At 47.2% G+C, this 26,385-nt stretch overlaps 1 protein-coding gene across 3 annotated transcripts in view; it reads left to right on the top strand.

The window, feature by feature from the left end:
• The window catches only part of mdfic (MyoD family inhibitor domain containing), a 196,704-nt gene that overhangs the window by 111,851 nt on the left and 58,468 nt on the right, over positions 1 to 26,385 (top strand). The window contains exon 1 of one of the 3 annotated variants that reach the window (XM_070901622.1): positions 19,937 to 19,953. The exons of the other annotated variants lie outside the window; for them this stretch is intronic. The gene's annotated coding sequence lies outside the window, so the exon portion shown is untranslated. Of the gene's footprint in view, positions 1 to 19,936; positions 19,954 to 26,385 lie in introns of those variants that run through there. 3 annotated transcript variants of the gene reach the window in all.

Raw genomic sequence — 26,385 nt, 5'->3', positions numbered from 1 at the left:
TGTTTTTTTTTGTTTGCCATGATTGTTATTTGCAGGTCTTCCTGGGCCCGACTCCATCCTTGGCGGCACATGGGTGGCAAGAGTCTTTGCCGCTGAGATTGAGAGCTCCTGCTTGCTGCTGCCCAGATTGATGGCGTAAGCCGTTGTTTGGCCGCCAGGCAGTACTGCCACCTCTTTTAGAGGAATCCTCCAGGCAAAGTACCGTGCAGTATTTGTCAGCCATCTGTCAGTATTTGGCGGTCCTTTGGACGGCACTTGGGCAGGCCTTGGCCTTTATCAATTTCGGCCCCATAGACTTTTTGAAAAAAACTTTGGAGGAAAAATTCAGTTCCTTAGTGCCTCCCAGTAGTGCCAGCAAATGGCACTAACGGGCCGCTGCTGCAGTAGTGCTAATGCAGCACGAGTCCAGTAACACACTGCAAATCCACCCTCCCCCCCCCCCCCACTCCTGTTACACCGCCGAAGTGTGCAATATTCACTGGCCTCCCAATCTGGAAAATTAATTGTCGCCACCTACCTTAATGCCTCGATCAGACAGCAACAGGGAGAGCTGGCGTGCAGCTCCAGGAAGCCGGCTCCAGCGATGTTATTTAAAAGCATCAGCATTAATCACTCCCAACTATCAGGGTAGGTTAGTTTCAATTTTATTTTTTGTCAGCTTCACCAACTAGAGAAATTCCAATGAGTAATTTCAAGCTTCCTTTGTATCAGCAATCTTCTGGCAAGCAGCTACATTTATTGTTCAAAGATTCAAACTGCTATAGTTGGCAACATTAATCAGGGCTGAACTGGCATGCTACCTCGCCCTCCAGGATTTATGGTGGAGGGATCATAGGCAACGAGAAATACAGGAACATGTGGGCAGAGGGATGAGGAGGGGCATCAGGGCTCACACCAGGAGCCTTACCCTCTGAGGGTATTCCATCAACAATTTTCCTACCTTGAATTAAGCGATGAGCAGTGTATTAGATGGCTCTGCATCACCAAGGTGGTGGTCACAGAACACTGCCATCTCCTCCTAACAGACCAGAATGACTTAAACCTCAGATCCCTTTTGCTCACCACATCTTCATCATACCTTCCCTGTGTCATGCCATATCACAGCATCTTCTAGGGCACAAAGGTGAAATGAGAGAGACCACAAAATATTGCAAACTCCATGAATAAATTTAAGCATAAACATATCACATTAATTCTAATAATCTTGTGCCTGCCATAGTTGAGTAGCTGTCATTGTGTGAAAGGCGTGAGATGTGGGTGTGAGTGTTGGTAGGCAGAGACTGTTGGTGGGTGAGTGCTGGGGGTGTGGTGCTTTGGGCAGTGTGTGAAGCTTGTGGTACAGATGGTGGTATGTAGCATTTGTTGAAACATTCAATCACTCAGATCACCTGACTGAGGTGGATCTGCCATAAACACATCGGCTCCTCCTGTTTGTTGTGCGTCTCCTTGTTGAGACTGAGCTGCTGCAGTATCAATGAACCTCCTCTTTAAGTATTGGGAAAAGCCTGTGACAATGATGATATGCGATTTGACTGCACCCGATATTGGTCCACCTTTGAGTGTAACACCAATGAGCTAGGCCTTTAAGAATTGAATTAGGGCTCCAAATATTTCGTTGAGCAGTGAGAATAAATTTTGCGTGCAACTTGCACTAATTCTCAAACTTTTCAAATGATACCGCCCATTCCTAGGCTAGAATGGATTTTTAGCCCATTGACTTTTTTTTGAACACTGACAGCTTCCGGAGCTACAGCGATTGTTCATGATAGGTTTCCACCAGGAGACACAGCCAGTATTGGAGAGGAGAATGTTTTCATTCCCTTTGCTATTTTTCAACTTCTTTCTGGTCCCTCTCAATTGCTGTAGCAAAGTGAATTATTATGCAACATATTGTAAAGTAATTTAATTCTACACATTTCTGCCGAATGTGTTAGAAGTCTGTTCCTGAATGGTCCAAGCAATAAAAGCACGAAGATGCAAGATATTATGCAGTATATAGGTATGTTTCATGCAAAGCAATGTTTTCCGGCACAGTCGACGGCTAATCGTGTAGTCAGCGAACTATAATGCTGTATTAACCATTATAGACTGGTCAACCTGACATCGGTAGTGAGTAAAATGATGCAATCAATTATTAAGGATGTCATAGCAGCGCATTTGGAAAGAGGTGACATGATAGGTCCAAGTCAGCATGGATTTGTGAAAGGGAAATCATGCTTGACAAATCTTCTGGAATTTTTTGAGGATGTTTCCAGTAGAGTGGACAAGGGAGAAGCAGTTGATGTGTTGTATTTAGACTTTCAGAAGGCTTTCGACAACGTCCCACACAAGAGATTAATGTGCAAAGTTATTGGGGGTAGTGTGCTGACGTGGATTGAGAACTGGTTGTCAGACAGGAAGCAAAGAGTAGGAGTAAATGGGTAATTTTCAGAATGGCAGGCAGTGACTAGTGGGGTACCGCAAGGTTCTGTGCTGGGGCCCCAGCTGTTTACATTGTACATTAATGATTTAGACGAGGGGATTAAATGTAGTATCTCCAAATTTGCGGATGACACTAAGTTGGGTGGCAGTGTGAGCTGCGTGGAGGATGCTATGAGGCTGCAGAGTGACTTGGATAGGTTAGGTGAGTGGGCAAATGCATGGCAGATGAAGTATAATGTGGATAAATGTGAGGTTATCCACTTTGGTGGTAAAAACAGAGAGACAGACTATTATCTGAATGGTGACAGATTAGGAAAAGGGGAGGTGCAACGAGACCTGGGTGTCATGGTACATCAGTCATTGAAGGTTGGCATGCAGGTACAGCAGGCGGTTAAGAAAGCAAATGGCGTGTAATAAAAAGGCAAGCCTGAAAGCTCGGTGCCTCACTGCAATGAGTATTCGGAACCCAGGAGAGGGCTCTGAGCTAGTTAGAGTGGGTGAGAGCGCAGATGAACAGGACCCCAAGAAAGAATGCAAAAGGCAGGAGGCAACAGAGCAGAGTAGCATTGGGGTAAGTGTAAACCACAAGCTGATCGGAAGGGACAATATGTATGAATATAAAGGGGCTGCAGGAGGGGTCAAAACTAAAAATCATGGTTTAAAAACTAGTATTAAAACACTCTACCTAAACGCACGCAGCATTCAAAATAAAGCAAATGTGTTGACGGCACAAATCATTACAAAAGAGTATGATTTGGTGGCCATTACAGAAACGTGGTTGCAGGGTGGCCAAGACTGGGAATTAAACATACACTGGTATCTGACAATTCGGAAGGATAGACAAGAAGGGAAAGGAGGTGGGGTAGCTCTGTTAATAAAGAATGATATCAGGGCAGTTGTGAGAGATGATATTGGCTCTAATGAACAAAATGTTGAATCATTGTGGGTGGAGATTAGAGATAGTAAGGGGAAAAAGTCACTGGTGGGCGTAGTTTATAGGCCCCAAAATAATAACTTCACGGTGGGGCGGACAATAATCAAGGGAATAATAGAGGCATGTGAAAAAGGAACGGCAGTAATCATGGGGGATTTTAACCTACATGCCGATTGGTCAAATCAAATCGCACAGGGTAGCCTTGAGGAGGAATTCATAGAATGCATATGGGATTGTTTCTTAGAACAGTATGTTACAGAACCGACAAGGGAGCAAGCTATCTTAGATCTGGTCCTGTGTAATGAGACAGGAATAATAAACGATCTCCAATAAAAGATCCTCTCGGAATGAGTGATCATAGTATGGTTGAATTTGTAATACAGATTGAGGGTGAGGAAGTAGTGTCTCAAACAAGCGTACTATGCTTAAACAAAAGGGACTACAGTGGGATGAGGGCAGAGTTAGCTAAAGTAGACTGGGAACACAGACTAAATGGTGAAACAATTGAGGAACAGTGGAGAACTTTTAAAGAGCTCTTTCATAGTGCTCAACAAAAATATATTCCAGTTAAAAAGAAGGGCGGGAAGAGAAGGGATAACCAGCCGTGGATAACCAAGGAAATAAAGGAGAGTATCAAATTAAAAACCAATGCGTATAAGGTGGCCAAGGTTAGTGGGAAACTAGAAGATTGGGAAAATTTTAAACGACAGCAAAGAATGACTAAGACAGCAATAAAGAAAGGAAAGATAGATTACGAAAGTAAACTTGCGCAAAACATAAAAACAGATAGTGAAAGCTTCTACCGATATATAAAACGGAAGAGAGTGACTAAAATAAATGTTGGTCCCTGAGAAGATGAGAAGGGGGATTTAATAATGGGAAATGTGGAAATGGCTGAGACCTTAAACAATTATTTTGCTTCGGTCTTCACAGTGGAAGATACAAAAACCATGCCAAAAATTGCTGGTCACGGAAATGTGGGAAGGGAGGACCTTGAGACTATCACTATCACTAGGGAGGTAGTGCTGGACAGGCTAATGGGACTCAAGGTAGACAAGTCCCCTGGTCCTGATGAAATGCATCCCAGGGTATTAAAAGAGATGCCGGAAGTTATAGCAGATGCATTAATTATAATCTACCAAAATTCTCTGGACTCTGGGGAGGTACCAGCGGATTGGAAAGCAGCTAATGTAATGCCTCTGTTTAAAAAAAGGGGGCAGACAAAAGGCAGGTAACTATAGGTCGGTTAGTTTAACATCTGTAGTGGGGAAAATGCTTGAAGCTATCATTAAGGAAAAAATAGTGGGACATCTAGATAGGAATAGTGCAATCAAGCAGACGCAACATGGATTCATGAAGGGGAAATCATGTTTAACTAATTTACTGGAATTCTTTGAGGATATAATGAGCATGGTGGATAGAGGTGTACCGATGGATGTGGTGTATTTAGAATTCCAAAAGGCATTCGATAATGTGCCACACAAAAGGTTACTGCAGAAGATAAAGGTACGCGGAGTCAGAGGAAATGTATTAGCATGGATCGAGAATTGGCTGGCCATCAGAAAGCAGAGAGTCGGGATAAATGGGTCCTTTTCGGGTTGGAAATCGGTGGTTAGTGGTGTGCCACAGAGATCGGTGCTGGGATCACAACTGTTTACAATATACATAGATGACCTGGAAGAGGGGACAGAGTGTAGTGTAATAAAATTTGCAGATGACACAAAGATTAGTGGGAAAGCGGGTTGTGTAGAGGACACAGAGAGGCTGCAAAGAGGTTTAGATAGGTTAAGCAAATGGGCTAAGGTTTGGCAGATGGAATACAATGTTAGAAAATGTGAGGTCATCCACCTTGGGAAAAGAAACAGTAAAAGGGAATATTATTTGAATGGGGAGAAATTACAACATGCTGCGGTGCAGAGGGACCTGGGGGTCCTTGTGCATGAATCCCAAAAAGTTAGTTTGCAGGTGCAGCAGGTAATCAGGAAGGCGAATGGAATGTTGGCCTTCATTGCGAGAGGGATGGAGTACAAAAGCAGGGATTTCCTGCTGCAACTGTACAGGGTATTGGTGAGGCCGCACCTGGAGTACTGCGTGCAATTTTGGTCACCTTACTTAAGGAAGGATATACTAGCCTTGGAGGGGGTACAGAGACGATTTACTAGGCTGATTCCGGAGATGAGGGGGTTACCTTATGATGATAGATTGAGTAGACTGGGTCTTTACTCGTTGGAGTTCAGAAGGATGAGGGGTGATCTTATAGAAACATTTAAAATAATGAAAGGATATACAAGACAGAGGCAGAGAGGTTGTTTCCACTGGTCGGGGAGACTAGAACTAGGGGGCACAGCCTCAAAATACGGGGGAGCCAATTTAAAACCGAGTTGAGAAGGAATTTCTTCTCCCAGAGGGTTGTGAATCTGTGGAATTCTCTGCCCAAGGAAGCAGTTGAGGCTAGCTCATTGAATTTATTCAAATCACAGATCGATAGATTTCTAACCAATAAGGGAATTAAGGGTTATGGGGAGCAGGCGGGTAAGTGGAGCTGAGTCTACGGCCAGATCAGCCATGATCTTTTTGAATGGCGGAGCAGGCTTGAGGGGCCAGATGGCCTACTCCTGTTCCTAATTCTTATGTTCTTATGTTCATAGCGAGGGGATTTGAGTACAGGGGCAGGGAGATGTTACTATAGTTGTACAGGGTCTTGGTGAGGCCACACCTGGAGTATTGTGTACAGTTTTGATCTCCTAACTTGAGGAAGGACATTCTTGCTATTGAGGGAGTGCAGCGAAGGTTCACCAGACTGAATCCCGGGATGGCGGGACTGACATATCAAGAAAGACTGGATCAACTGGGCTTGTATTCACTGGAGTTCAGAAGAATGAGAGGGGATCTCATAGAAAAAAATTCTGACGGGTTTAGACAGTTAGATGCAGGAGAAGTCCAGAACCAGGGGTCACAGTCTAAGGATAAGGGGTAAGCCGTTTAGGACCGAGATGAGGAGAAACTTCTTCACCCAGAGAGTGGTGAACCTGTGGAATTCTCTACCACAGAAAGTTGTTGAGGCCAATTCACTAAATATATTCAAAAAGGAGTTACATGTAGTCCTTACTACTAGGGGGATCAAGGGGTCTGGCGAGAAAGCAGGAATGGGATACTGAAGTTGCATGTTCAGCCATGAACTCATTGAATGGCGGTGCAGGCTCGAAGGGCCGAATGACCTACTCCTGCACCTAGTTTCTATGTTTCTATTATCTAATGATGAATATAGTTTCAGTATAAAGTGCAAAAATAAGAAGAAAATATATGTAATATGTACATTAAAGCTAATGATACTGATCCAACTTAAGTTTCCCTCCTATCTCTTGGGAAAATTCCTATCCTTATAGAATCATAGAATCATAGAATGATTACTGCACAGAAAAAGGTCATTCGGCCTGTCAAGCTAGTGTCAACTCTCTGGAACACCAATTCAGCTAGTCCCACCCCAACCCCCACACATCCCTTTCCCCGTAGCCCAGCATTTTTTTTCCTTCGGGTACTGATCCAATTCCTTTTTGAAAGCCATGATTGGCAGTGCATTCCAGATCCTAACCACTCACTGTGTAAAAAAGTTCTTCCTCATGTCGCCTTTGGTTCGTCTACCAATCACCATGAATCCGTGTTCTCTGGTTCTCGACCCTTCCGCCAATGGGAACAGTTTCTCTCTCTCTACTCTGTGTAGACCCTTCATGATTTTGAACATCTCTATTAAATTTCCTCTCACTCTTCTCTAACTTCTCTGCTCTAAATCTATCCACGTAACTGAATCCCTCATCCCAGGAATCACTCTCATAAATCTTTTCTGCACCCTCTCTAAGACCTTCACATCCTTCTTAAAGTGTGGTGCATAGAATTAGACACAATATTCCAGTTGAAGCCGAACCAGTGTTTTATAAAGGTTCATCATAACTTCCTTGCTTTTGTTCTCTATGCCTCTATTTATGAAGCCCAGGATCCCATACTTTTTAACTGTCTTCTCAACCTGCCCTGCCACCTTCAACAAGTTGTGCACATATACCCCCAGGTCTCGTTGTTCATGCATCCCCTTTAGGATTGTATCCTTTAGTTTATATTGCCTCTCCTTGTTCTTCCTACCAAAATGTGTCACTTCATACTTTTCTGCGTTAAATTTCATCTGCCATGTGTCTGCCCATTCCACCAGCCTGTCTATGTCCTCTTGAGGTCTATTACTATCTTCCTCACTGTTCATTATACTTTCAATTTTATTTCATCTGCACATTTTGAAATTGTGCCCTCTACACCCAAGTCCAAGTAATTAATATATATCAAGAAAAGCAATGGTCCTAGTACCGACCCCTGAGAAACAGTACTGTGTACCTTCCTCCGGTCCGAAAAACAACTGCTCACTAATACTATCTGTTTCCTGTCACTTAGCCAATTTTGTATCTGTTATGTATGCAACCCTATGTAACCAGTATTATACCACCTGTTGGAGTCCCAAGGGATCCCAGCATCTCTTGGGAGCACTGTATATAAGCAGGCCTCCCATGCTGTACCAACACTCTGGGAGTTTGAATAAAGGAGCTAAGGTCACACTTACTCATGTCTACATTACTCAATTAAATTACTTTACAATGAACATAACAACTGGCGACAAGATAAAGAACAATCACGCAACAATGCAGAGAACTGTTGGTATCCTGGAGAAATTCTCAGAAGGGGATGATTGGGAGCCCTTCGTGGAGCGACTCGACCAATACGAGCTGGAAGGGGACGAGAACGCTGCCAAACGAAGGGAGATTCTCCTCACCGTCTGCGGGGCAACAACCTATGGCCTCATGAAGAATCTTCTTGCTCCGGTGAAACCAACAACCAAATTGTATGAAGAACGGTGTACACTGGTTCGGGACCACCTAAATCCGAAGGAGAGCATTCTGACGGCAAGGTATCGATTTTACACATGTCAACGGTCTGAAGGCCAGGAAGTGGAGAGCTACGTCGCCGAACTAAGGCGCCTTGCAGGATATTGCGAATTCGATGGACTCCTGGAGCAAATGCTAAGAGACTTTTTTGTGCTTGGCATTGGCCATGAGGTTATCCTTCGCAAACTATTGACTGTTGAAACACCGAACCTGAGCAAAGCCATAACGACAGCCCAGGCATTTATGTCCTCCAGCGATAACACCAAACAAATTTTGCAGCATAAAGAGGTTTTGGCAAGTACTGTACACAAAGTAACGTCGTTTTCAGGCAGGAATGCATATAGCAGAACGTACACGCCTGCAGCTGCATGACTTCAGATGACCCAGAGTCCGCCATCAAACGTTAATGCGAGGCAGTTAATACTTTGTTGACACTGTGGAGGTGATCATCGAGCCCATCAATGTCGCTTCAAACACTATGCGTGCAAAGACTATGGAACAATGGGACACCTCCAGTGAATGTGCAGATGAGCTGCAAACCATGCAAACCACCACATTGCAGAGGAAGATCAATCCATGGTGGATCAGGCTGAACTCGAGACTCGAACTGAGGAGGCAGAAGTGTACTGGGTACACATGTCGGGGTTTTTCCTTCAACTGTTGCTTGTGACCTGGCGCAACCTTCAGTCTATGGTGATTTGAGTTGCTATCACCAGTGGACCCCTTTTCTGCTTATACCCAATTACAGCTTAGTGATATGTTTGATACCACTAATAGGCCTGAGGCTGCTTCTACCCAATCGCAACCTTGATGTTTTGAGGCGTCCTGCACCCCTATCTGGTTCTGACCTCAGAATTTAGGTGGATAATGAGCTTCCCACAATAAAACACTCAGAGATGCAAAAGACAAGAAATGTTCCTGGAAAAGTCAGGTAAGTCCTATTTTATTAAAACCCATGTGAGCGTTTAAACAAGGTTAAGTTTCTAAAGACAACACAAAATTGATACACACATAATAAAATTGGTGCGAGCTCCCAAAGTGTGGACCAAGTAAAATACAAGGACGACGCACTGGCTTGTTGAACCACTTTGAACTATAGAAAAAAAAAAGGTTTATGGGAGGAACGGACACAACGAATTTCTACACAAGTTTAAAATACTTATACCCACTCTATCACCCACCCCCTCTTTTACACCTAACTAGCCTAAGCTGACAGTTGGGAGAAGACTCCAGGGTGATACTCAGTTTCCTTTGATGGGTATAGTGGGTCCCACCTTAAATCGGATTTGCTCCAGTTATCCTCGGAGGTGGTATGGGATCGCAGTTGTGTTTCTTTTCGGCCGGGTGAGTTGTCGGTATGGACTGGGGTGAATGTTGCCTCTCCGGTCACCTCGGTCGTCGGTTATCCAGTCGGTGGGCCTCGGAGCACGGTCCTGGTGTGCGGCTCGGTTGCTTAGGGCAAGGTTGGGCCCCCCCCTTTTCCTCTTCCTTGGTTTTCGGTCGCTGGTTCAGCACACGGATGGAGTCTAGGTCCGCTGGTGGCAGTTGTCTTTGGCCGCTCCGAAGTTCTTTAGCCTGGGTCGTTCTTTTGCGAGGCTGAGTCCCTCTCCCCTCCTTCGAGGTGTCGTCAGGTCCCCTTGTCTGTGTTCTTCAAGTGCTGCCAGCTCTCACCTTTATACCCGGTTCGGTTACGGCCTTTTTCACGCCCAAACTGAATCAGTGTCTCATTGTTTGAGTCGAGGTGGGGATGAGGTGTTAAGGTAAAGCATTGTTTCTTGTGCACCTCGATGCCTGATAGTCTGGCTGGCTATTGTGTCAGGGTTGGGATGCACCGAGGTGTTGGCCTTTCCTATTGTCTTTATATACATGGGTAATGGGCTGGTGATGGGCCCTTCTCCTTGATTAGATCCAGGTAAGCTCTCCTTTACAAAATGGGCCGGGTATTCCCCATTGGTCGAGGATTTCCCTGCTTCTGGCCCGGCTCGATTCACTGATTGGCCAGCCCAGGATGCACTTTCCTGGGATTGGCTGGCTTCTCAGCCTGCCTGTGGCCCCCTGAATTCACATAGTGTCTGGCCACAGACATCCTTCCCAGCCTGTCTTTCTTCCTGCGGCTTGCCTTGGCCAAAGTTCGATTAAAAGGGTGTATGGGATGATCCCATGCTCTGTTTCCTTGTTACCAGGTGCCTTTTTTTGTGTAGCACTGGACTTTCGACCTTTACACACACCTTCACCACGAAATGTCCACCGATCATGTTAAAAGTTGAACTGGACAGAATTCCAGTATTCATGGAACTGGACCGGGTGCGAGTCAGTCTTATCATGAGCAAAAAGGCCTTCGACAGGCTGTGGTGCAACAAGGCACACAGGCCCAAGCGTACCCCATTCCTACCAAGCTGAGAACTTACACTAAAGAGCTGATCCCTGTAATTGGCACCGCAGCAGTAAAAGTCTCCTATGATGGAGCAGTGCACGAACTCCCACTGTAGATTGTACCAGGTGATGGCCCCACACTGTTCGACAGAAGCTGACTGGGGAAAATCCGCTGGAACTGGGACGACATCCGAGCGCTCTTGTCCGACGACGAGAGTTCTGAGCAAGTTTCTGTCGTTGTTTGAGCCAGGCATCGGAAGTTTCTCGGGGGCAAAGGTGCAGATCCATTTGGTTCCCGGTACACGACCCATCCACCACAAGGCACGGACGGTGTCATATATGATGCGAGAGAAAGTTGAGATCGAGCTGGAAAGGCTGCAGTGAGAAGGCATCATCGCGCCGGTGGAGTTCAACGAGTGGGCCAGTCTGATTGTTCCGGTCCTCAAGGGCAATGGCACGGTCAGAATTTGTGGGGACTATAACCGTTTCTCGCTGCAGGACCAGTACCCGCTACCCAAGGCAGACGACCTATTTGCAACCCTGGCAGGAGGAAAGATGTTCACCAAGTTGGACTTGACCTCGGCCTACATGCCGCAGAAGCTGGCGGAATCTTCGAAAGGCCTAACCTGCATCAACACACACAAAGGTCTGTTCATTTACAATAGATGCCCGTTTGGGATTCGATCAGCCGCGGCTATTTTTCAAAGGAACATGGAGAGCCTGCTAAAGTCGGTTCCGCGCACCGTGGTTTTCCAGGGCGATATATTGATCACAGGTTGGGACAACATCGAACACTTGAAGAACCTGGAAGAGGTTCTAAGTCGGCTAGATCGTGTGGGACTCAGGTTGAAACGCTCGACGTGTGTTTTCCTGGCGCCAGAGGTCGAGTTCTTAGGGAGAAGAATCACGGCAGACGGCATCAGACCCAACGACGACAAGATGGAGTCCATCAAGAATGCGCCGAGACCACAGAACATGACGGAGCTGCGGTCGTTCCTGGGACTCCTCAATTATTTTGGTAATTTCCTACCCGGGTTAAGCACCTTGCTAGAACCTCGACATGTGTTGCTACACAAGGGAGATGACTGGGTATGGGGGAAATCACAAGAGGCTGCTTTTGAGAGAGCCAGAAATCTGTTATGTTCCAACAAATTGCTTGTTCTGTATGACCCATGTAAACGTTTAGTGCTAGCTTGCGATGTGTCTTCGTACGGGGTCGGGTGTGTCTTGCAACAGCAAACGAATCGGGAACATTGCAACCGGTCGCTTATGCGTCCAGGAGCTTGTCCAAGGCTGAAAGGGCCTACAGCATGATTGAAAAAGAAGCTCTGGCATGCATTTACGGGGTAAAAAAAATGCACCAGTATCTGTTTGGTCTTAAGTTTGTTAGAAACTGACCATAAGCCTCTCAGAGAGCAAAGGGATTAATACCAATGCCTCTGCTCGCATCCAAAGGTGGGCGCTCACGTTGTCTGTATATAACTATGTAATCTGCCACAGACCAGGCATAGAGAACTGCGCTGATGCTCTCAGTCGGCTACCATTGCCCACAGCCGGGGTGGAAATGGCACAGCCTGCAGACTTGCTCTTGGTGATGGATGCATTTGAAAACGAAAAGTCATCCATTACGGCCTGCCAGATCAGGACCTGGACCAGCCAGGATCCTTTACTGTCCCTTGTAAAACACTGCGTCCTCCATGGGAGCTGGTCCAGCATCCCGGCAGAGCTGCATGAAGAGATCAAGCCATTCCAGCGGCGTAACGACGAAATGTCCATACAGGCGGACTGTCTTTTGTGGGGTAATCGCGTGGTTTTGCCTAAGAAAGGCAGGGAAATGTTCATATATGACCTACACAGTGCCCACCTAGGCATAGTAATGATGAAAGCTATAGCCAGATCCCATGTGTGGTGGCCCGGCATCGACTCAGATTTAGAGTCTTGCGTGCGTCAATGCAACACTTGCTCTCAACTGAGCAATGCACCCAGGGAGGCACCGCTAAGTTTGTGGTCATGGCCCTCCAAACCTTGGTCTAGGATCCACGTTGACATTGCTGACCCGTTTCTAGGCAAAATGTTTTTGGTTGTTGTGGATGCTTATTCAACATGGATTGAGTGTGTAATAATGCCTGTAGGCATGTCCACTGTCACCATCGAAAGACTACGAGCCATGTTTGCCACACACGGCCTGCCTGATGTCCTTGTCAGCAACAATGGGCCATGCTTCACCAGTGCTGAATTCAAGGAATTCATGACCCACAATGGGATCAAGCACGTCACAAGTGCCCCGTTCAAGCCCGCATCCAATGGCCAGGCAAAACGGACATTCCAAACCATCAAGCAAAGTTTGAAACGTGTGTTGGAAGGCTCCCTGAAGACCCGCTTGTCCCGAGTCCTGCTCATCTACCGCACCAGACCCCACTCGCTCACCGGGGTTCCCCCAGCCGAACTGCTCATGAAAAGGCGCTCAAAACACGGCTCTCTCTTGCCCACCCCGATCTCCATGATCACGTCGAGGACAGGCGGCATCAGCAAAGCATGTACCATGATCGCACAAATCTGTCACGCGATATTGAAGTCAATGACCCTGTATTTGTACTCAACTATGGACATGGTCCCAAATGGCTTGCTGGCACTGTCATAGCCAAAGAAGGGAGTAGGGTGTTTCAGGTCAAACTCGCAAATGGACTAACTTGCAGAAAGCATTTGGGCCAAACCAAACTGTGATTCACAGACAGCCACGAGCAATCCGAAGAGGGCACCATCAACTTCGACCCTCCGACACACAAACAAGTGGCAACCGACATCACGGTTGACCACAAGGCGGAACTTGCCATCCCCAGCAGCCCAGCAAGGCCAGCTGCAAAGCAGCCCAGCGAAGAACCAACCAACTCACCTACACCTGCATTTGTACTGAGACAATCGACTAGGGAGCAAAAGGCCCCAGATTGTCTCACCCTGCAAATAAGTGTACTATTGACCTTGAGAGGGAGTGATGTTATGTATGCAACCCTATATAACCAGTATCATACCGCCACCAGAGGGCGTACCTGTTGGAGTCCCAAGGGATCCCAGCATCCCTTGGGAGCACTGTATATAAGCAGGCCTCCCATGCTGTACAGGCACTCTGGAGTTAGAATAAAGAGACTAAGATCACACTTACTCATGTCTGCAGTACTCAGTTACATTACGTTATTATGAACATAACAGTATCCATGCTGCCGCTGTTCCTTTTATTCTGAGATATTCCATAATGGCAAAGGGTAGCACTCACTGAATTCACACCAAATCCTCCTCAACAATGCCAGCTATTCTGGCAGCAGCCAAGATGAATTCATCATGTGCCAGACCAGTGTGCCAGCTCTCTTCCAGCTCATGGCTGGCTAGTCGGAGGGCTATCCACTGTCCACCTGGCTCATGACTCCCCTTCTCAACCCCAACACTCCTGCCCAGCCCTTATACAATGAGAGCCAGGCTGCCACCAGGCACATTATTGAGCAGACCATTGGAGTTATCAAGCAACAGTTCTGCTGCCTTGACCGCTTGGGTGGAGTCCTCCAGTACTCGGCTGAGCGGGTATCCCTCTTTGTCATCGTCTGGTGCATGCTGCACAACTTGGTCATCGTGAGGGCCACCAGGCATAGCTCCACCACCTCAGGAGGAGGAGGTAGAGGAGGAGCAAGAGGAAGAGGAAAAAGACGAGCAGGAGCAGCAACACCAGCGATTGAAGAGGTAGGCAAACAATCTCAATTTTGCAAGGGCGATCCATGACCATCTCATCACACTTTGGTTCCATTGAATTCCATCCCACTTCCCAGTTCCTCTGGACATCCCTATCAGCACAGCAATTTGGCCTTCCATACCACAGCCCCATAACTGAAATGAGAGACACCAGCAAACTTGAAACATTCAAATTCAAATTTATGTCACAACATTTAAGAGTATCATAAAGAACAAATATATTTAACAATCACCCTTGTGTATTTCCTTATATCCCTTCTTAGCACTTGGTTTAACTATTTTACAGCTCCTCTGCAGTGTGTGCCCTGTGGCTGCAGTATGACTGGTGGAAGGCTGCTGAGTGTCAGTACCAGAGAATACAGATGGCCTTGCAGGACGCCCTCGACCAGCTCTGGGCCTGGAAGGCTCGGCTGTAGACTGCACCACTTCAGGTTGGCCGGCGGCAGTCTGGGCTGACTGGGTGATGGGCAACAACACGTGCAATGGCGGAGTGACAGTGCTGGGCTCAGGAATGCTGTTATCCTGAGAGAGGACAGCAGGTTCCTGTTCCACTGATCCACTGCAACTCCCCTGGGGCAGTACCTCAGCATCCCCACCAATCTGATGGAACACAGATTGGTGGCCTGCTGTGACACTGAGATTCCCGATGGACTATAATGGACCTAGCGGCGATGGCAGCAGCCAAAGCACACTGAGACTGCATGAGAGCAGTCTGAAATTCGATGCCACCAACCATTTTCTGCATTACAGCACTAAGAAGTTGCTTCCACCTGTGCTGCAATGGAAGCTGCTACATCGCCCATGACATGCGTCATGAGGTCTGGATCCGCACGGCCTCTCTGGGAGTCCATCATCGCCTGCAGACTGGAAATGATGGGCTCCATGGTGTGCGCAGAGCTCTGTGAAATGCTGGAGGCAGACTCCTCCATGTTCCTTTCCATAGTGGAGAGGCTCTTGGGCACCCCTGCCATTGCACCTATCATGTTGGAGTGCATGGCCATCACCCTTTGGTGCATGATTCCCCATCAAGGCCTTAATCTGAGTGCTGTGCAGCAGAACTTGCGCGCGAACATTCCCTCCGGGGAGCTAGCTCCCAAGGTACCCTTTCCCCTTGACCTTGCTGCAGCTCATTAGGCCCAGGTTCATCACCCAGTGCTGACCTCTCTGCTATGTTAACCTCTAAGGATCGCATAGTGCCAGTCTCTGAGCTGGTGCCTGCGGGTGAGAGATGCAATGACGCGGTGCTTGGGTTATCCTCCTCCTCCTCCTCCTCTTCTCCCTCCGCAGTGTGATGTGGGGGGAGGGGGTGGCGGGGTGGGGGCTGCTGAGGCATCTCAGGTACGGGCTGCATATCTGCTTGCTGATTATCTGAAAGCATAAATGGCACAAGACTTACATTAAGGTGAGGGCAGAGGGTCAGGAATGGAGCAAGAAAGGCAGAAACTATCAGGAGCTGGAAAGTGATAAAGCCTTCTGGTGTGATGGGGAAGTAGGATGGGAAAAGGAGAGCAGATAAAGATACCGTTGTCACCCCCAGCAGAGTCGATACCTCCGCCGACCACGGCGCCCACCACCTGCGGCTCAATTAGCCTCAGCACTTATTTCTCCAGGTCAGAGAGCTCCTGCAGTTGAGGTTCATCCCCGCCAGTCATTTGCTGCTCCTTCCTATTATGTCCCATCTTGGCCTGCAAAAGAAAGGAACTTGCGTTGAGTAAGAATCCAGCTATATATGTGGGAGATATGTCTGCCATGGTTGAATAGCTGTGAATGTAGGCAAGGCATGAGATGAGGATGTGAGTGTGAGTAGCTGCACATGTTTGGTTGGTGAGGGAGTGGTGATTTGCCCAGTGTGCACAGACAGTGGTTCAAGAGGAGGAGTGGTGCTTTGCTCAGTGTGCACAGACAGTGGTTCAAGAGGAGGAGTGGTGCTTTGCTCAGTGTGCACAGACAGTGGTTCAAGAGGAGGAGTGGTGCTTTGCTCAGTGTGCACAGACAGTGGTTCAGGAGGAGGAGTGATGCTTTGCTCAGTGTGCACAGACAGTGGTTCAAGAGGAGGAGTGGTGCTTTGCTCAGTGTGCACAGACAGTGGTTCAGGAGGAGGAGTGATGCTTTGCTCAGTGTGCACAGACAGTGGTTCAAGAGGAGGAGTGGTGCTTTGCTCAGTGTGCACAGACAGTGGTTCAGGTCGGGGAGTGGCGGTTTGCTCAGTGTGCACAACAGTGGTTCAGGTGAGGGAGTGGCGGTTTGCTCAGTGTGCACAGACAGTGGTTCAGAGGCTGGTGTGCAGGAGGTGTGGAAGCATGTACTCACCTTGACCATCCGACTGAGGACATTGAACTTTTTGCGGCACTGTGTCAGGGTTCGATTAACAACAGTGCTGGCCAATACCTCCTTGGCCACTTCTCTCCACATGGCCCCGAAGGCCTGTGGCAGTGGCCTCCTTTCAGATGCGGGGAGCAGCGAATCCCTCCTTTTCTCCACTGTCTCCAATGCCATATCATTGAAGCGCCTAACCCTCTCCCTTGCAGCTGGATTTCCTACAGTCATCCCAGAAAGTTGTTTCAATAGCTCACAGGTCTCTCTCAAGTGCAGCAAAGCTGACAACGAGCAGGTGCAGCTTGATATTACCTCCCCTTTAAGATCTGGAATCAGCCAGTGTGAAGGATTGAAGGAGGATTGCTGAATACAAATCACTTGAAATTGGATAGTGCTCTGCAATTCACAGCCCTGCAGTGCCCCACTGAGGTAATTAGTGCCTCATTTACTATCCCCTGCCTTGCAGGGGCGCTAAAGACTAGTTTTGAAGAAGTTACCAACCATTTGCGCCTGATGCTAACCTTTCAAACTTTTAAAATTAGCCCCCCTGGAGCGTTACTGAATTTCGCCCCCAAACATTTTGAATATTTATAGCAGGTTTCCTGTTCTGATGAAGGATCATCGACCTGAAACATTAACTCTATTTCTCTCTCCACAGATGCTGCCTGACCCATTGAGATTTCCAGCATTTTCTGTTTTTATTTCAGGTTCCAGCATCCACAGTATTTTGCTTTTGTGTTCCCGTTATTGAATACTGTTTGAAGCTATGGAGCTATTCAAGTGCCACTCAGAGCTTTACATCGACAATACATTTTCCTCGGAGCTACTCCTGCTCTGTCGCCGTAACTTCGCTTATGCGCATGAGTAGGGTTTTCACAGCATTTCGATTACAAAGTTACAGCTGCGGAGTGAGAGCAGCTTTGCAGAAAATCCCAGCCAAAGTTGTGTAGAATTTCCCCTCCAGCAGTACTGAATAGAGTTTACTCAGATGGCCATGAGCTAAGCAAAGCACTTTTATGAAATCAGAGTTTTTGTCCTGTGACAAATTTCTTTTTTATTTTAGAAGTCTTAAAAGAGTTAGAATTAAAGCTGACATTCCTGAACAAATTTCAAAGTAAAATCATCATCATCATAGGCAGTCCCTCGAAACGAGGATGACTTGCTTCCACGCCAAAAAAAAGAATGAGTTCACAGGTGTTTCGAATGAAGAACCCGAACTACATCCTCAAGGGTGGAAGATGCCTGTGTGTGGATTTTTTTAACGTGTGGTGGCCATTGTACACCAGCCACCACATGGGCTTGACAGAGCTAGGTCTTGGTCCAGTGGCAAGGATTACCCAAGACAACTGGAGACCTGCTCTGCTGCACGGACCTAGTGTGCACACATATCGCAGTGTGGGCTGGCCAGTGCTGCCCCTGGGCCCCTGGCCCCAAACTCACGCCTCCCCTGGGCCACGATCACATCCCTCCACAGTCTCTTGTCGCTCCTTCACCCCGATCTCGTCGCTCCTGCTGCATCTGCCCACGCTCCAATCACTGACCTGGACCTTGCCATGCCTGGTCCAGGTCGGTGAGGTACATGTAAAACCTGCTTCGCTACCTTGTACAAAGAGTACTGCTTCCTGAACATTAAAGTTTTGACATGACCTTAAAATAGAAGACACTCAATTTATAAACTTACATACATGTATTGGCACAGTTCTTCAGCTGGATGTATAAATAATAATGACAAATGCGTTTCAATAGCTCAATGTCAAACTAAAGTTTTGTCAAGTGACGTGAACTCCATGAGTAAACCGATTAAACCCCAAGTACTAAAGGTTTTATAACAAAACTATAAATGTTGGATTTACTCAGTCTAAACAACAATGGTTTAACTCTCACCTGTGGATCAGCAAATTCATATAGTTAGTACAAGTGCCATTAACAAAAATCAGATTTTCACACCAGTTTAAAAAGTACTGCATTTTCCTAAGAAGAAAAGCTCTAAGAATGGTCCAGTACGCACAAATTCAGTCGTTTTAATAGCGAACAAAAAGATTGAAATTCTTGCATCTTGCTTTGATGAGTTGTGTTGTAATTGTGTTCTAGCCTTTTGACTATTTTTTGTGCACCTTAGTTGATTTGCATTCAAGACTGCCCAGCTTGAGAAACAACTATGAAGTACCATTTTTAATGCTGTCCTTTTAAATTCCAATTGTATGTTTTGAAGGAAAGTATGAAATGTTGCCAAAAAGCAATTTGTTAATCTTTATTGTGAAAATATCTATTTTGTAAGGGCACACTAAACATTTTGCATTTTTGATTTTCAATGATTTGGATCATAATCCATTGTACAGGTATATGAGGGGTGGGGGAGAGGTATAGAGAGATATGGGGACGGGGAACAGGGAGACACGGGGGGTGGTGGGGGGATAGAGAGACACGGGGGGGGAGGGATAGAGAGATACGGGGGGGGGAATAGAGACAAGAGGGGGGGAAACAGAGAGACACGGGGGGGTGTACAGAGAGACACGTGCCTCTCTATTCCCCCTTCCCCTCTTCCTGTCTCCCTTCCCCCCTCTCTGTCTGTCTCTCTGTCTCTCTCCCCCTCTCACTCTCCGTCTCTCTCCCTCTCTCTCTGTCCCCTCTTTCTGTCTCCCTCCCCCTCTCTCTCTCTCCCTCTCCTCCCCCTCTCTCTCTGTCCCCTCTCGCTCCCCCTCTCTCTGTCCCCTCTCTCCCTCTCTCTGTCCCCTCTTTCCCTCAGTGACTGGTTGTCTGCGAGTCTCAGGCCAAGTTGCTTGTTCCATAAATTAGTCAGGACATAGTGACTTTGTCCTAGATACCGATCCGATTATACATAGACAAAGTTCTAGCAGATATGAGCATGTGTTAAATTTATCTTGGATGATCCACAACGCCATTTCAGTTGTTGTTTGACTGGCTGTACTGTACTGAAGCAAAATACTGCGAATGTTGGAAATCTGAAATAAAAACATAAAATGCTGGAAATATTCAGCAGGTCAGGCAGAATCTGTGGAGTGAGAAACAGAGTTTGAAATATTAACTCTATTTCTCTCTCCACAGATGCTGCCTGACCTGGTGAGTATTTCCAGCATTTTTTTTTTGTTTTTATTACTCACTGTACTGGTTTGTTATTTGTGAGTGCAATTTCAAAAGTTGCTTTTTTTCATCAGCTTTGGATCTCATGAGATTATTGACAACGAACCTGGACTTTCTCTTTTTCAGAATAACTGATTATGAGTACAGGTAAGATTATTGCTGAAGAAACTCAGCCTGGCTGTCACTGCTCCCAGTAGCCTTGCTGATACTGTTGGCTCTCCCTCTCACTTTGCCACCATTGCCTACCTGCCCATTAAAGTCTGAGGCCCATCTTTTTGCAACCCCTACTTTCCATTCTGACAGTGCATTAGGTGCTAGTAAGGACCTCGATTCGTACTTACTTATTGACTGAGCAGCGTGGCAGCCCCAACCTGCGAGAGACCATCGGCGGCAGGTCGGGGCCATAAAAGGAGCGGTGAGCGGCGGCCTAAAGCAGCGTGGCAGCATACCACTGCAAGGTACAGCGCGAGCTGGTGCAGGAGGGTGACGACAGCGAAGAGGGCGACTGGATTTGATGTCATCAAGGTCCAGGTCGGTGATTGGAGCATGGGAAGGTACAGTAGGAGCAGCGAGGTTGGGGTGCAGGAGCGGTGAGTGATTGTGGAGCAAAGTGATCGGGGTCCAGGAGAGGCGAGAGTTTGGGGCCAGAAGAGGCGAGGGCCCAGGGGTGGCATGGGCCAGCCCACATTGCGATATGTGTGGGCACTAGGTCCATGTAGCAGAGCTGGTCTCCAGTCGTCTTGGTTAATCCTTGCCACTGGATCAAGACCTAGCTTTGTCAAGCCTGTGTGGTGGCTGGTGTGCAACGGCCACCACACGTTAAAAAAATCCACAAAAAGGCATCTTCCACCCTTCAGGATGTAGTTCTGGACCTGGAATATTAGATCCTTCATTGAAACACCTGTGAACTCATCCCTTTTTCAGATGGAAGCAAGTCATCCTCGATACGAGGGTCCACCTATGATGATGATGACTTATTGACTTGTAATGTGAATGTAATAGGGCAGATCTTGTTTTGTGAGATAGTGTAAAACAGGTGATAATGAGTCGGCAGCCTGTTTTACATTTTTCCCGATTTTTATTTCCATTGACTCAGAAAGATGTTCGAAAGTACTACCAATTAATTAATTCCTTTTGAAATGCAATTATTGTTCTTTTGTAGGTAACTGACAATTTTCATACAACAAATCTCATGAATAGCAATAAGATAAATGAGCAATTAATTTGTTTTTTTGATGGTGTTGGTTGAGGGAGTCATGTTTGTCAGGATACGCTAAGAACTCATTACCCTTTATCAAAAAAGTGTCGTAGGATCATTTACAGCGACCTGAACAGGAAGACAGGGCCTCACATTAATATCTCACCCAAAAGATTGTACCACTAATAATGCAGCACTCCCTCAGTACTGCACTGAAACACCAGTTTAGATTATATGCTCAAATCCTGGAACATAAGAACATAAGAATTAGGAGAAGAAATAGATCATACTGCCCCTCGAGCCTGCTCCACTATTCGATAGATCATGGGTAAACTTTGACCTCAACTCCACTTTCCTGCCCTATCCCAAAATCCTTTAATTCCTCTGGAGTCCAAAAAGCTATCTATCTTAGCCTTGAATATTCTCAATGACTGAGCATCCACAGCACTTTGGAGCACAGAATTCCAAAGATTCACAACCCTCTCTGTGAGGAAATTTCTCCTCATCTCAGTCTTTAAAGGCCGGCCCCTTATTCTGAGGCTATGCCCCCCTGGTTCCAGACTCTCCAGCCAGGGGAAGCAATCTCTCAGCATCTACCCTGTCAATCCCCCTCAGAATCTTAAATGTTTCAATGAGATGATCTCTCATTCTTCTAAACTCCAGAGAATATAGGCCCAATCTATTCAATGGGGTCATAAACACAAATCTTCTAGCACAGTGACAAGAATGTTGCCACTGAGCCAAGCTGTCACGCTGACCAGTAAAACACACAGGATGCTCAGTTTACCTGGGGCTTTGTGTCAAAAAAAGGTGAACCATTTTCTGTAAGTTATCCTGATTTTCAACCTCAAAGGTGCCATGACTTAAATAAGCCAAAACCATGATATATTATAGACAAAAAGGCTTCATATTTTATTACAGCTGGGACCTGGGAGGCACAGAAAGAAAGATAAGTGCAGTATTCTTAACTTCTTTTAAAGAAAAAAGGGCCACAATAGATGGAATGGGATATATTAGGTAAAAAATGTAATGATTAAAGTTGAAGGGAGAATGGGGAAAATATAATATGGACAAAGGAAAAGATAACTCAAGCAGCAGGAAATGATTTAACAAGTTTTACTTTTTATTTTTTATTGTATCTGTTGATTGTATAGGATTAATATTACAATCTGAATCAATTCTTGACATTTCAGTAGCTTGTTACTGTAATATTAGCATTTGTTTTAGTATAATATGAGAAATTAAAGCTTAATAAATGGTAGTCCTGGAATTTTCACTCCCACTTCATCATCTACATTCTGCTTCTTGACAATTTTTTCTGGAAGCATGGAATTGGTTTCCATTATTTTAGGATTGTATCCAGCTTCACTGTACAATCAACACCCTCAACTCTACAACTATTTTATTAGTTGTGCACTTTAATCAAGTGCCCCCTGGTTAAAGGGAGGGGGGTGACGGGGGGGACACTCCAAACACGTGCCTCCTTGTTTTTTTTTTGAGGGCTCTAAAAACACAAATTATACAAGTGCACCCTAACTAAAAGGGGGGTGTGGGGGGCACTAAAACCGACAAACATGGACAAATTAAACTTTGGACATGGTTAAAATTTGGTTCAGGGGGTGATGATGCATTCCAGTCCCTCCGGCGCCCACCTATCGCGGAAGGCCGTAAGAGTACCGGTGGACACCGCGTGCTCCATCTCCAGGGACACCCTGGCTCGGATGTAACCACGGAAGAGAGGCAGGCAGTCGGGCTGAACGACCCCCTCGACCGCCCATTGCTTGGACCGGCTGATGGTCCCCTTGGCCATGCCCAGGAGCAGTCCTACGAGGAGGCCTTCTGAACTGCCCGCTCTCCTCCGCACAGGGTGCCCAAAGATCAGGAGTGTGGGACTGAAGTGCAACCAGAATTTGAGGAGCAGCCCCTTCAGATATTGGAAGAGGGGCTGCAACCTCGCACATTCAATAGAAACGTGGAACACGGACTCCTCTATATTGTGTTCCTAACACAGATGAGGCTGCACACAGGGAGATTAAAGTAACAGTGATCTCAGTCTTTATTAAGACACTCCAGAGTGAGGAACAGGCCTTAGGGGCCAGCTTATATACAGTGCTCCCAAGGGATGCTGGGATCCCTTGGGACTTCAGGGGATGAGCTCCCTGGTGGCGGAACATGGGAGTGCATGCTTTACAGATACACAACATCACTCCCCCATCAAAGTCAAATTGAAAACTATTTATAAGGTGAGGCGGTCGGGAGCCTTTCTTTCCCTGGTGGGCCGCCTCGGTACAAATGCCTGTTCTGGTGTGTTGGCTGTGCCCTCGCTGTGCTGGCGTGTTGTTGGCCCTGCAGGTGAGCCTGGCCTTGTTGGGCTGTTGGGCGTGATGGATTCGATTTCCTGGTCCGGCGTGGTGTCGTTGATCCTTCAGGTGTGTGTTGTGGGCTCGAAAAAGGTGGTGTCTGCTGTGGGTTGTTCAGGGCAGTCTGTGAACCGCAGCCTCGTTTGGTCCAGATGCTTTCTGCAAATTTGTCCATTGTCGAGTTTGACTACAAACACCCTATTCCCTTCTTTAGCTATCACCGTTTTCTCGATCCACTTGGGACCATGTCCATAGTTTAGCACATACGCAGGGTCATTTGGATCAATTTCCCGTGACACAGTGGCGTGACCATCGTTTACATTTTGTTGCTGCCGCCTGCTCTCTACCTAATCATGCAGCTTGGGGTGAACCAGCGAGAGTCTGGTTTTAAGTGTCCTTTTCATGAGTACCTCAGCCGTGGGCACCCCTGTGAGCGAGTGGGGTTTCGTGCGGTAACTGAGCAGTACTCGGAACAGGCGGGTTTGGAGTGAGCCTTCTGTGATTCGTTTAAGGCTCTGTTTGATGGTTTTTACTGCCCGCTCTGCCTGCCCATTGGAGGCTGGTTTAAATGAGGCCGAGGTGACATGTTTGATCCCATTGCGGGCCATGAATTCTTTAAATTCGGCACTGGTGAAACATGGCCCGTTGTCACTGACCAGTATGTCAGGCAGGCTGTGGGTGGCAAACATGGCCCTCAGGCTTTCAATGGTGGCGGTGGCGGTGCTTCGCGACATTATTTCACATTCAATCCACCACCAGGAACATTTTACCGAGAAACGGGCCCGCATAGTCGACATAGATCCTCGACCATGGTCTGGAGGGCCAGGACCACAAAGTTAGTGGTGCCTCTCTGGGCGCATTGCTCAGCTGAGCACATACGCTGCATTGCCATACACAGGACTCGAAGTCAGAGTCGATACCGAGCCACCACACGTGGGATCTGGCTATCGCTTTCATCATTACTATACCCAGGTATGTGCTGTGGAGATCCAAGATGAACGTCTCCCTGCCCTTTTTTGGTAGCACTACACGGTTACCCCACAACAGGCAGTCTGCCTGAATGGACAGCTTGTCCTCTCGCCACTGGAACGGCTTGATTGGCTCTTGCATTTCAACGGGGATGCTGGCCCAGCTCCCATGCAGTACGCAGTTTTTTACTAGGGACAGCAGAGGATCTTGGCTGGTCCAAGTCCTAATCTGGCGGGCCATGACAGGTGATTTATCATTTTCAAACACTTCCATGACCATCAACAAGTCTGCGGGCTGTGCCACCATCAACAAGTTTGCAGGCTGCGCCATTTCCACCCCCGTGGTGGGCTATGGTAGCCGACTGAGAGCATCCGCACAGTTCTCGGTGCCTGGCCTGTGGCGGATGGTATAGTTATATGCTGATAGCCCGAGTGCCCACCTTTGTATGCGGGCTGAGGCATTAGTATTTACCCCTTTGTTTTCAGCGAACAGGGATGCGAGGGGCTTGTGATCGGTTTCCAGCTCAAATTTGAGGCCAAACAGGTATTGATGCATTTTCTTTACCCTGAACACACACGCTAATGCCTTTTTCTCAATCATGCTGTAGGCCCTCTCGGTCTTAGACAAGCATAGGCGACAGGTTGCAACTTCCCCGCAACGTTAGCTTGTTGTAATACACACCCGTCTCCGTACGACAACGTGTCACATGCTAGCCCAAGTCTTTTACACGTGTTATATAATACAAGCAGCTTGTTGGAGCATAAAATGTTTCTGGCTTTCTCAAAAGCAATTACTTGTTTTTTTCCCCATACCCAGTTCGCACCTTTGCGCAATAACACATGTAGGAGCTCTAAAAGGGTGCTTAACCCCGGTAGGAAGTTACCAAAATAGTTGAGGTTCCGTGGCCTGGGCACGTTCCTGATAGCCTCTGTCTTGGCGTCTGTGGGCCGAATGCCGTCCGCGCAATTTTTCTCCCCAAAAACTCCACTTCTGTTGCCATGAAGATGCATTTCGACCTCTTCAGTCGCAGCCCTACGCGATCCTGTCGCTGGAGGACCTCCTCCAGGTTTTGTAGGTGCTCAGCGGTGTCCCGACCCGTGACCAATATGTCGTCCTGAAAGACCACCGTGTGCAGTACCGACTTGAGTAGGCTCTCCATGTTTCTCTGGAAGATCGCTGCAGCCGACCGAATTCCAAAAGGGCATTTGTTGTAGATGAACAGTGCCTTGTGCGTGTTGATGCAGGTGAGGCACTTCGAAGACTCCTCCAGCTCCTGCGTCATGTAGGCCAAAGTCAGGTCTAGCTTGGTGAATGTCTTGCATCCTGCCAGCGTCGCAAATAGATCGTCTGCCTTAGGTAGCGGGTATTGGTCCTGTAGCGAGAAACGATTAATAGTTACTTTATAATCGCCGCAAATCCTGACTGTGCCATCACTTTTGAGTACTGGAACAATCGGGCTGGCCCACTCGCTGAATTCCACTGAGGAGATGATGCCTACGCGTTGCAGCCTGTCGTACTTGATTTCCACTCTTTCCCTCATCATGGGATTAAATGTAGTATCTCCAAATTTGCGGATGACACTAAGTTGGGTGGCAGTGTGAGCTGCGAGGAGGATGCTACGAGGCTGCAGAGTGACTTGGATAGGTTAGGTGAGTGGGCAAATGCATGGCAGATGAAGTATAATGTGGATAAATGTGAGGTTATCCACTTTGGTGGTAAAAACAGAGAGACAGACTATTATCTGAATGGTGACAGATTAGGAAAAGGGGAGGTGCAACGAGACCTGGGTGTCATGGTACATCAGTCATTGAAGGTTGGCAAGCAGGTACAGCAGGCGATTAAGGAAGCAAATGGCATGTTGGCCTTCATAGCGAGGGGATTTGAGTACAGGGGCAGGGAGGTGTTGCTACAGTTGTACAGGGCCTTGGTGAGGCCACACCTGGAGTATTGTGTACAGTTTTGGTCTCCTAACCTGAGGAAGGACATTCTTGCTATTGAGGGAGTGCAGCGAAGGTTCACCAGACTGATTCCCGGGATGGCGGGACTGACCTA

This window comes from Pristiophorus japonicus, chromosome 15 (genome assembly GCF_044704955.1).
Source record: "Pristiophorus japonicus isolate sPriJap1 chromosome 15, sPriJap1.hap1, whole genome shotgun sequence".
Classification (NCBI taxonomy): Eukaryota; Metazoa; Chordata; class Chondrichthyes; family Pristiophoridae; genus Pristiophorus; species Pristiophorus japonicus.
Note: the sequence above shows the minus strand (reverse complement) of the source record. Positions and strands in the feature narration are given on the sequence as shown.